General features: G+C 34.0%; 1 non-coding gene across 1 annotated transcript; it reads left to right on the top strand.

The window, feature by feature from the left end:
• Positions 1-2,005: 2,005 nt before the first annotated feature.
• On the top strand, positions 2,006-2,112 carry LOC145288484 (U6 spliceosomal RNA). The gene has a single exon (XR_013869291.1). It is a non-coding gene; the product is annotated as a U6 spliceosomal RNA (small nuclear RNA).
• Positions 2,113-11,848: the final 9,736 nt, after the last annotated feature.

Below are 11,848 nucleotides of genomic sequence, written 5' to 3'. Positions count from 1 at the left end.
TTTTATATTAATTATATAATATATTGATACTTGTACAGTTTAGTCAAGACATTAAAAAATGAAAATATCGAAAAAAGGTTATATTGTACGTTTCTGTTTTGGACTGAAGATCTCCGAAAAAAAAATTTCATTTAATTTGATCGAGTAGTTTTTATTTTACAGCAGAGAAACACGTTTTTATGAGAGCGCGTTGAAGTCAGCCATTAAGACATTTGTTGAACTCGCCAAAGGGAGATAACTCCAGTTAAAGCGCTGACACTCCCTCCCCATCTTTAATACTAGCTTTTCTTCCTAAAAATCGAACCTTTTGCTCGGTATCATAACAAATTGTTTTTTCGCTGTAAAATAAAAACTACTTGATGAAATAAGGTGAATATTTTTTTCAGATAACTTAAGACTATAACGAGTACGTACAATATAACTTTTTTTTCAATATTTTCATTTTTTTAATGGCTTGACTAAACTCTATAAGCTCCAATATATTTTATATTAATTACATATTTTTTATTTTAAAACTTTAATAATTTTTATTCTTATTTTAAAACTAATAATTCGTAATATTCGTGATTTGACGGTGTTAAATACTGATGTGACCCTTCTAGAGTTGTCGAACTTTGCCGGGACTTAACTGCAAGACTGCCCATAATACTGTTAGAAACGCACCCAATATATGTCCGCCTATGTCACGGTAACATATCGAGTAAGTTTCTAACAGTATTGCTAGAAAATATTCGTCTCGTTCGATCATATTTTTGACACCATATGAACTCGTCTAAATGTGAAGGCAAAATTGAGGATGACGCAGACGCACCCGCACCGCATGGATTTTAATCTGCTTTTGCATTTGTTCATCCACATGTGTTCGATAGTGTTGGTGTGCACTTGCGTCATAGGGTCCACGTAATTCTGTGAAAGGTTCAGTCCTATGACAGGGTGACGAAAATAATTCCTGTTCTTTCATATGCCTTCCAAGTGTCTGAATAAAGGACACTACCGGGCAGTATCATTTATTTGCTTATAGGTAGCAGAGCCAATTTTTGATACAGTATCGATACGCCAAACACCCATTTTGATCAGCATATGGACTTTTTGCAATAACACTTTCGTTTATTTGACCACCTATGCCGTTATCCCCCACCCAATATGGTAGGTTTGACTAATGTTTCTCAAATGGCAGTGCATTTCATTGCTTTGTACACTCGTGCACATTGTGACACAGGTGTCTTGTAAGACCAAAAATATAACAGCTGAAAAGTTGTTAATGGCAGCTGAACTCCTAAAAAAACTTCCCTATTTCATGGAAATGTGCCTTTCGGGTGTTTAGAGTATCTCCAACAAAAATTATATTTTTTTCTTATCTCTGTCATATGTTTTTGACAAATAAGACAGGCTCATAATATGTTCTTTTCCCGTAAAAAAGGCTTTCGCTTCATTATAGTCTCTCCAGAATCGGTTCCGGGTTCATGTTGTTGATATACATCTATCTTCAAAGGCGGTCGATAAATAGTTAATGTTCTTGTGTGTCACCGGCGGCAGATTCATATATGAGTATATATTTTATCTCTTTGAAAAATTAATGATTTCTTTGTTAAACTATTAATAAATAAGTTCACATTAACTTTGTTAATTAATAATTAATAACTTTTTTTTCAGTTTGAAATTGGAATGAAAATTTAATTTATAGTTTTGGAATTAAAGTGTAAATGAAATGGCGGTGATTATTTCCCTTTGATATGCACAGGAAGTAAGAATTGTGAGTTCCGTTTTGTAAATAATGTTAAATAAATTGAATTTGGCTTTAAATATAAAAGAGTATAAATTTAATTATGATTGATAAAGATTTTATTTAGTTAGTTATAAGTAATAGTGTGAGTAATTATTGTTATTTATTGAGTTGTAATTAAATATTTGAAATCAAATGTGTGTATATGCAAATAAGGTGATCTCATTATACGCAGGGTGTAGGTTTAATAGGTATATATTGCGTTTGTATTGTTTTAATTGTGTACTCGCTTCGGCAGTACATATACTAAAATTGGAACGATACAGAGAAGATTAGCATGGCCCCTGCGCAAGGATGACACGCAAATTCGTGAAGCGTTCCATATTTTTAAAGTTATTTTCCTAATTAAAATTTTAAAGAATAAAATATCAAAAATGCGTAACATGCGTACATAATTCTTTTAAAGCATTCGCATTGGAAGATTAGTCAAATTACTCTTGTCACATAAAAACAGTTTATTATTGAATATTGTGACCTAACCTATGACAAAGTTGTGCCTGTTTGGGTTGAAAAAAAAACATTTTTTTTTAAATAAAAAAATAATAAATAAATAAAAGAAGTTTTAGGCCAATTTAACATATCATAAATAGTGTAACAACTACTATGCCCGGCCAGAACAAATCCCCAGCAGAAACATTTCATAGCAACTACCACTTCAACACCCACGCATCTGAAGAACACATAAGAACACAACGTTGTGATGCGACCATCGCACACATAAAACAAAAGGAACTATGTTGCACTTTCTTGTGTAGAAATACAGTAAACAGGCTGGAGCGTTCAAGAAGAACTCCATATAAAGATTTGCCAGTGGTGGGCTCTCTCTACCGTGTTAGAAAACTACTAACACCCGAAAGTATCCTGTACCTCAATAAGGCCACCATTCACCCATGTATGGAGTATTGCTGTCATATTTGGGCTGGTGCATCTGCTACTAGTCTCTCGCTCATTGACAAGTTTCAAAAGAGAGTCGCAAATCTGATAGGCCCTGAACTAGCATCTAGGCTTCAGCCTCTGTCCCATCGACAAAACGTTGCATCCCTCTGCCTGTTCTACAAGTATTTTAATGGTGAATGCTCTGACGAACTGCAAGTACTTGTGCCCCCACGACATGAACACCCTCGACAAACCTCACAGGCTGCTAAATCCCACCCCCACACTGTAGAGATCCCTAGATATAAAAGATCTTTCTACTCCAGTAGTTTCTTCCCCAGAACAGCTAGACTTTGGAATTCCCTTCCAGGTCCCTGCTACCCCAACTGTACTGACGTGCAGAAGTTCAAGTGCAACGTGAACCGACATCTTGCTGCCCAAATCCCTACATCGTACCCCAGTAGTTGTTGCCCCTGATAGTAGCCCCCTACACCAAAGTGGCAATATGCCTTGTCTGGCGTGAAAATGTAATAAAAAAAATAAAAAAAATTCAAATCAGTTTTCCTTCCACATTCTCAACAACAGCATGTGCTCGAGTAGACTCCATCTATTTAGGCGTAAAACAGCATCGCGAGAATGCCACAAATACTTACAATATGAACACACACACAAACGCATTCACTTATATGACTTAGGGAGTGTTTTTCTCAGAAAATAGCCACATTAACTTTAATCTACCTGTGACATTTTGATCATAAAAAAATCAGTAATTTCAAACCTCATGCTATTCTCCCAAAACTCCTCATTTCACTAATCCTTTGTTATGAAAATTCAACACAAGAAAACACTTATGTTGGAACGATTCCGACTAATATTCCTAACATGTTGTTTATTTCATGTTAATACAGTGGCTTCATGTTCTTTTGTCACGTGTCGTTATTTTCCAGAATTTATTTATATATTTTTTTATGTAAAGATGTGGATTCATGAAACCTTTCTATTAATCGTCGATTTCGTTAAATTTACCTTTAATGATCCTGTGGATACACTCCTGCTTTTAACTTTAATAAAGTTGCAACACACACAACCATGGTCCTAAAAATTGATAAACCCTGATTATAAATTGGTTATCCTACTGATCTCACATCTTATAAGTGGTAACCCCCACCGTGAGTTTCTACAAATGGTTCACCTCGTCTTGCACACTGCACTGGTGATCCTCACGTTAATTCGGAATCTGGACACTCAGATGGAATACAGACCACACATTTCAAATAATGTCGCTAATAAGATAACAACGGCAAACATTTTATTAATTTAATAAATCATAACTCCTGCGGCATACGGACAGTGATCGAGAAATCACTGGACAACAGTGACTGACTATGACTAGAACACCCACATGACACATAATGGTGAAAGACATAGTAAAATTCGATTACGCTTGCGTTAGTAAAAGTCCTGCCTTTTTGGGCAGACAAACCTGTGTGCAATACTCAAAATGGCTCATCTCCTCAAACCCTTTCATTATTGAACCTTTCCACTAAAAAAAACTCATATGTCAGAAAGCGTTCTTTTAATAATTCTAACACATCAAAAAATGTTGTTTCTTTTATGTAAATTCACTGATGACTACAAACTACTTGTGGTTCTCATAAAATTCCTTATGGGTTTTGCTAAAAAAAAAAATGTTACAAAAAGGAAGCGACTAGATTCTGAAAGGAAGAAAAGAAAAAAGAACAAAAAGTAACTTTCTTTCTTTTCTAGTCATCTAATACATCAGTAAATTAATGACATGCAAACACAGACCTCCTTACAAACTATCAGCACAGGTCTCAACAAAGTAGTTTCAGAATTTATTCTAAATAAAAAAATAAACAATGGCTTATTGCATTTAAAACAATCTGGAAGGGTCACTTTGATTAATGTTTGCAGTTTTTTTTTTTTATATTGTAAGCGAACTTTGCTGGTTTTTTGGTAATACTTGAATATTTTGATTATCTCATTTAAAAACGGAAAGGCTCAGCAAAAAGAAAAATTTGTAAAATTATTTTTGAACAGATTTAAGATTTTTTCAAAATGTGTGAATTTTGGGCGGTTTACTTGAATACGGCAGACAATCTTTTGCTATTTTGGGTTACGTGATGTAAAGAAGAAACTGAAGTTTTCTTGTTTCGTAAAATTAACAAAAATAATTAGATTGGAAAATATTTCAAACTATTTAGTTTAGCCATTTTCTAGTCTCCGGAGAAACATTTCTGCCCTTTTTAAAAAATGTTTCTTTGTTAAAATCTTTATAAAAATGTTGTAACAAGTCGAGACGATTGATCTCAAAATTGATTCATTTGGGCTTTGATATCCTTTCATGATACTTTCTACCGGGAAATTGATCTGAGTAAAGAATGAAATATTTTGACAGAGTCAAAATATTTAGAAAAATTGCAATATATTAAGAATATTGCAATATTTGTTTTAAAATATTTTGGAAGAGATCCAAAATATTAAAAATATTTTCAGTAAACTTTTAATGGAGGTTCCCAGAGGGAACTAGTTATCTTTTGGATAGAAATCCGAAATTTTGTAGTCTGTGTGATTAAATTGTTAAAAAGAATATTAATTATTTATCATATTGATAAAAAATAAAAACAAAAAAGAATATAAAAGAATGAAACAAGATGATTGTTTCAAAGTATTCTCTATAAAGAAAGTTGATGAAGGGTTTCTAGAGTTCAAATGAATTTTAATTCATAAATTTAAAAAAAAAAAAGAATATTGAAAGCTATATTTAGCTATTTAGGCTTTGTTTTTCAGCATTTTTCCCCTTTCAGAATCTTAACAAATTTTTCCCAAGAAATTGAATTGTTTTTTTCATAAAATTTCTTCAGTCTAGCAAGATTTCCAAAAAAGAAGAAAAAAAGAACCCAAAAGAACTATTTTCAATAAACTTTCTGTCAAATTTCAAGAAAAAAAGAAAAAAAAGAAATCTTTTATAAAAGAAATTATTTGCATCCTTTATCGTAAAATTTTATTTTAAAGCCCAAAATGATCTTTATGCTAAAAAAAAAATGTGGTCTGCTTCTTAAAAAAAGAGAGAAGAACAAAGCAAGGAAAATACACAAATGTTGGCTGCATTGATCCAGAACTGTTTTTTTCTGTAAAAAGCTCAAACTGTGAGTAGTTTCTTTTTTTTATGTTAAAAAGTTTTTGTTTTATGAACTTGTATGTATTGTCTTATTTATTTTTTGTCTTATTTATTTTTTTGTCTTTTAAAATAAATTTCTTGTTCAACTTTTGCATGGACTATGTGTTGGAGATGCCCCTCCATGGGATTAATGGCCTATCTCATGACATCACTTCCTCTGGTGACGTCACTTCCAGTAAGGAGTCAGAGATTGGCGTGCGGCTAAACACACTACAGTTGATGAATGATATTGCTCAACCTGATTTGCCTAACACCATAACAACTGGCGACCTTGGATTCGACTTTCACATGGGTTAACCCCACAAAAAAGGAAACAGAATGAAATGAATTTGACTTCAAAGGAACTTCGGATTTACGAGCTAAGAATTTGGCTAGCAATTACATTCTAAAAACAAAATTCTAAAAACAAAAAAAAAAAAGAAAATGAACACAAGGCAAAGCACTCGACTCAATTGTAAGTTAATCTTTTTGTCTCTATAGTTAAACTGAAAAGAACTGTACTAAACGCATTTTTGTTAATGCCGTAAAAATTAATTTGGTTGCTTATTGAAAGAAAAAAAAAAAAAGAGAAAAATGTTGATCCAATTTCACCACAAGAACAATTTTTTTCTTATGCAAATTTGGACATTTTTCACATGAAAAGAAAAGTTTTTTATTTTGGCCTTTGCTTTTCACTGCTAACTTTATGCAAACTTTTAACAGGAGAGAAATGTTTCTTTGTTCCCTTTCGTTTTACTTGGACTAAAGGAAATACTTTTTCTCATTGAGTGGAATTTTCTGAAATATTCTATTTTTAACTGCCAGTTCTAAAGTGAAAAATTTTTCTTTTTCGTCCTCGTGGGGACAACTCCCCCCCCCCCACTCACACACACATTAAAAAAAAAAAAACCTAGCCATTTTGGCTAACTTCCGGACAATTATATAATTATTTTTATTCTTTTGCAACTGTATTGTATCACAGTACATTTTTTTTTGTTTTTGTTTTGCAAGTAAAATTTTTTTTATCCACCCTCATATTAGGTTATCTCTAAGGTTTTTACCAAGAAGCAATGGATACATTGCCCCCTCTTCATACGCACACACTCAAAGAAAGGATATTTTCTTTTTTTTATTATTATTTTATCTCTCTTCTCCAGTTCAAAACGGAAATAAATTTTTTTTCGTGCGCTTGAAAAAGTCATTACAAGATGGAGGAGGTAAAAGCAGTATTAATACAGCTAATCAAGGCCCAGATGGACCAGCAGCAGAAGGATGAGGAAAATTTAAAAGAATGTGATAAACAGCTCCAGTTACAATTTAAAGAAAGGCAACAAGCGTTGGAGGAGAGAATACTACTCCAACAACAGAAACAAGAAGAGCTATTGTTAAAAATATTCAATAGAATGGAACACAGGGACGACAGTTTTGCTTTTTCCCAAAGTAGAATATGGAACGCTATAGAAACGTTCAGCTACCAACCGGAGTTGGATGGCACATTTGACGCTTTCTATTAGAGATATGAGGACCTATTCACTGTGGATTGTCAAGAGTGGAGCAATGCTAAAAAAGTTGCCTACTTTTGAGGAAATTAAGGACCACAGAACATAGCAAGTTTGTGAATTATATTCTCCCCAGGAAGACAAGTGAATTGGAATTTTCTGAAGCGGTCAAACTTTTATCCGAACTGTTCAGCCCAAATTCTACGCTCTTTCATAGAAGATGGAAGTGTTTTAACCTGCAAAAAAGCAACAACGGCAATTACCTGACCTTCGCGTCCGTGGTAAATAAACACTATGAGGATTTCCATCTATCTGACTTATCGGCAAATGATTCAAGTGTTTTAATTTTTGCGCAGGGTCTAGTCTCATCCAAAAATGCTGAGATTAGACAACGTGTTCTCTCTAGACTTGAGAGCGAACAGGGCTTCACCCTCCAGAAGTTGGCCGAGGATTGTCAACGGGTAGTCTGCTTAAGGACCAACTCGAGATACGTCGAGGAGTCAGGCGCAACATTCATTAGAAAGATGACCTTCAGACCGGAAAAATACTCACCCCGAAAAAGCAAAGCTGGAAGTAAGAAAACTCAGGCTACACCTAATAAGTAGCACCCAGTCACAAGACCTGGATCCCCTACAAGCCTGTGCTATCGCTGCAGTGGGAAACATTGGTCGAGTCAATGTTTGTACTGCAACGAATGTGGCAGGAAGGGTCACAAAGCAATCCAGTGAAGGAAGAACAAGGACAAGAACAGCATCCGACAGACTAGATCCGACTTGGATTCGGAGAAGAACCGGCGCAAATATGTCACAGTTAACCTCGCAAATAAAACTGTGCATCTACAATTGGATCCCGGATCAGACCTGTCCATCATTAACCTTAAGACGTGGAAAAGGCTAAGAAAACCAACCATGCGGAAGACGAACAAATCAGCTCGAGCTGTGACAGGCGATAAAGTAGAATTTGAGGGAGAGCTCACACTCCCGGTGACCTTAAATGGTATTACTAAAAAAGTGATAGTGTATGTACATAGTAGATCTGAAAACCTGTTCGGTACTGACTGGATGGAGCGATTCGAATTGTGGGACCAACCTATGAATAAATTCTGTCATAGAGTAGAAGACTTGTTTACGGAGGCGCAACAACTGAAGGATGAGTTAAAAGATAATTTTTCAGAAGTATTCTCACCAGGACTAGGACAATGTACAAAGTCTATAGCAAGATTCGAACTAAAAGAAAACACTCAGCCCGTTTTCAAGAAGAAACAAAATGTCCCATTTGCAGCAACAGAGAAAGCGAAAAAGAAAGGAGGCGAAAAAACTGAAACTGCAAAGCCGGAAGCTAAAAAACCTGCACCAAAAGAATTCCCCAAGCCAAAGCAACCTAAGGAGGCTGACAAAACTGATGAGAAACAAATTATTCATGCGGATAGCCTATCTAGGCTGATACCATTGAAAAGGGATCCATTTGAAGATTCCATCATTGCCACTCTTCGGACGGACGGGGAAATAAAAACGATGGTTGTGCGGAAAGTGAGATCCATTTTTAACAAGCTCTTACCCAAACAGTCAAGCCACTAGTGACCACTTGTGTGCCCAGTAAATATCAGGTGAAAGAGTGTTTTTCAAAAGTTATAAAAACAACACATCGTTCTGGGAGGTGTGTACAATTACTAAGAGAGTCGGTGACATGGTATATATCGTCCAACAACCAACATATACCCACAAACGTCACCAGAACCAACTGAGAAGATGTTGATCAATTGAAACCAGTGACAGTCCACCATTGGAAGATGAGCCGATAGACACTGTCTTCAAACTTTGGATCTTGAACCTCCTCAACCAACACCTGAACTATGGCAGTCGTTCCGTAAGAGAAAGTTTACCGAGCCTATTGATGGTAAACCCTAAAAGGAAGAGGTACTGACAGCTTTTACGAACAAAAAGCTTGGGAGGGGGGGTGGAAACGCTCCTCCATGGGATTAATGGACTATCTCATGACATCTCCCTCTGGTGACGTCAATTCCAGTAAGGAGTACCGGTGCCCGGGAGTCAGAGATTGGCACGCGGCCAAGGAGGTCATGTGCAAAACGCCCTACAGTTGAGGAATGGTATTGCTCAACCCATTTTGCCTGCAATGTATGTGAATACATGTTTGTTCCGAAAATAACATTATGTAATTATTTAAGCAATTATTTTTTTTTTAATTCTAATACAGATAAACAATAAACGGACTTGTTTATTTCAGTAAAAAATAGTTTTCTCATAATAGTTTTCTCAAAAATCGAAAATTAAACAAAACACGCCTTCCCTATGAATCAGACTCTGACTACAGCAAATTAGCATCAAACACATGGTCCTCCTATGGATTAGCAGTCCCGTACCAGCACGTTGGACACTTCCCCCTCCAACGGGATTTTACCTACATCGTTGCCAGTGGCGATTATCAGTAAACAGGCTGGAACGTTAAAAAAGAACTGTATATAATGATTTGACTGCGAAAAATCAAATCAATTTTTCCTCCAAATTCTCAAGAACAGCACATGTTCGAGGAGACTCCATCTATTTAGGTGTGAAACAGCATCACCGAGAATGCCACAAATACAAACCAGTTTTTCTCTTCAATACCAATCATAAAAACTTACCATATATAACAAGGATTCAAATCTTCATTTTAAAAAAATTTATTTCAAACTACTGCTCTTATGATATGAACACACACACACACACACACACACACATTCACTTCTATGACTTATGGACTGTTTTTCAAAATCTACCAATTTTAATTGGCGAGTAAACAGGAGAGGTAATTAAGTTTTCAATTTCTCAGAAATAATATGCCAATTTCGGAAAAGTAATTTCGATAAGTTTTGTAAATAAATTTAAAAAAAGATTATTTTTTTAAAATTCACAAATTATGTATATATGTTTTATTTTGTTTTCTGAATAAATTGTGTATACTACAATTCGTTTCAACTGAGTTACTTCCTGTTTTGCTTACATCACATGACCCAATATGTCCGACCTAGCATGTAACTTTATCGAACTATTTTTAACCTTATAGGAACTGTTTTTCAGGAATAATTATTTTTCTATCTCATTGTTTTTCTGTAATTTTTGGATATATTACTATTTGAGACCTGGCAATGACGTTGGTACCTTTTGTTTTACTGGAAATTCAATATTTTTTGTTATTATAATATAGAAACAACTATATATATATATATATACTTCAGAATAGTTTATATATATATATATATATATATATATATATATATATATATATATATATATATATATATACTAGCATGGGTACCCGGCAATGCCTGGGTTGACATGAAGTTCCATTTGGAACAAACCTGCTATACTAAGAATATTAATCATTTTCATCATGGGCACCGTTGATACTCCCACAACAATTTAAAAAATAAAAGAACAGATAAAAACATGTAAATGTAATCGCCCCAAAAAAGAAGTACATGATACCCTCTCCACCAGATATTTCAGCAGAATTGATACAAAGAGAAGAAGCTATTCTCCAGATATGAGCACTTTTTGTTGCTTGTGCGCTGGACACCACCCCTGCAAAAAAAATAAATAAAATAATAAATGAATGAATCAAAACAACTTTATAGCAGCGAGTGCCGGACCCCCCCCCCCCAAATAGCCGTGTAGGCAGACTCCAACCTGAAAAGCGAATAAAGGGAAAAGCTAATTTGTCCATTGTAGAAATAATAACGTTATAAACATTAACGCATTTGAAAAGTTTAAGAATAAAATGGAATTCCTTTTATTGGCTTGTTTTTTTTAATTTTTTTTTCACTGACTTTTTTTTTCATAAAAAAAAAGAAATTTTTGACTTGTTTCTTTTTTTTGGGAGGGGGAGGGTAATTCCCGGAACGCTCAAAGATTCTGTATAGTCGTTTCCAGAATAATAAAAACAAACAAATGAGATCTTTTCGTTTATTTGTAAGTGTTTTATTTATTTATTTTTTAATATTTAAAAATAAAGCAAAACATCTTTCTGTCTACACGAAATTATTTTTTCACACTAGAAACTTATTGCGATTAGCAAATAATTTTATGTGGGGAAGAGTTTCTTGTTTTATCTTTCGAACTTCGGAACATATAAAAAAAACACGTCAGGGGAAATAACTCTACCCGTTTCTAAAAATAATCGATGTTGGAAATAATAATTCCAAACAAATTAAATATATTATCAATATAATTATTATTTAAAGTTGATGAAATAACAATCTTAAATAGAATATTAAAATAACTCTCTCACTAGAAACTTAAATTAACATACAGGTATTTAATAAAATCGATTTTCCTTAATATATATGCAAATGAGGTAACCTCTTAATTGTATATTTTGAAAGAACCATACTATATATAGAAATAAATGAAATATTAAAGTAATGGATCTTTTGTATATATCAATCAGATTTTGAACAAACAAACAAACAAGCAAATAGATAGGAATACGAATTTGTATGTATGTATATATATA

This window comes from Euprymna scolopes, chromosome 11 (genome assembly GCF_053919585.1).
Source record: "Euprymna scolopes isolate OS-2025 chromosome 11, ASM5391958v1, whole genome shotgun sequence".
Taxonomy (NCBI): Eukaryota; Metazoa; Mollusca; class Cephalopoda; order Sepiida; family Sepiolidae; genus Euprymna; species Euprymna scolopes.
Note: the sequence above shows the minus strand (reverse complement) of the source record. Positions and strands in the feature narration are given on the sequence as shown.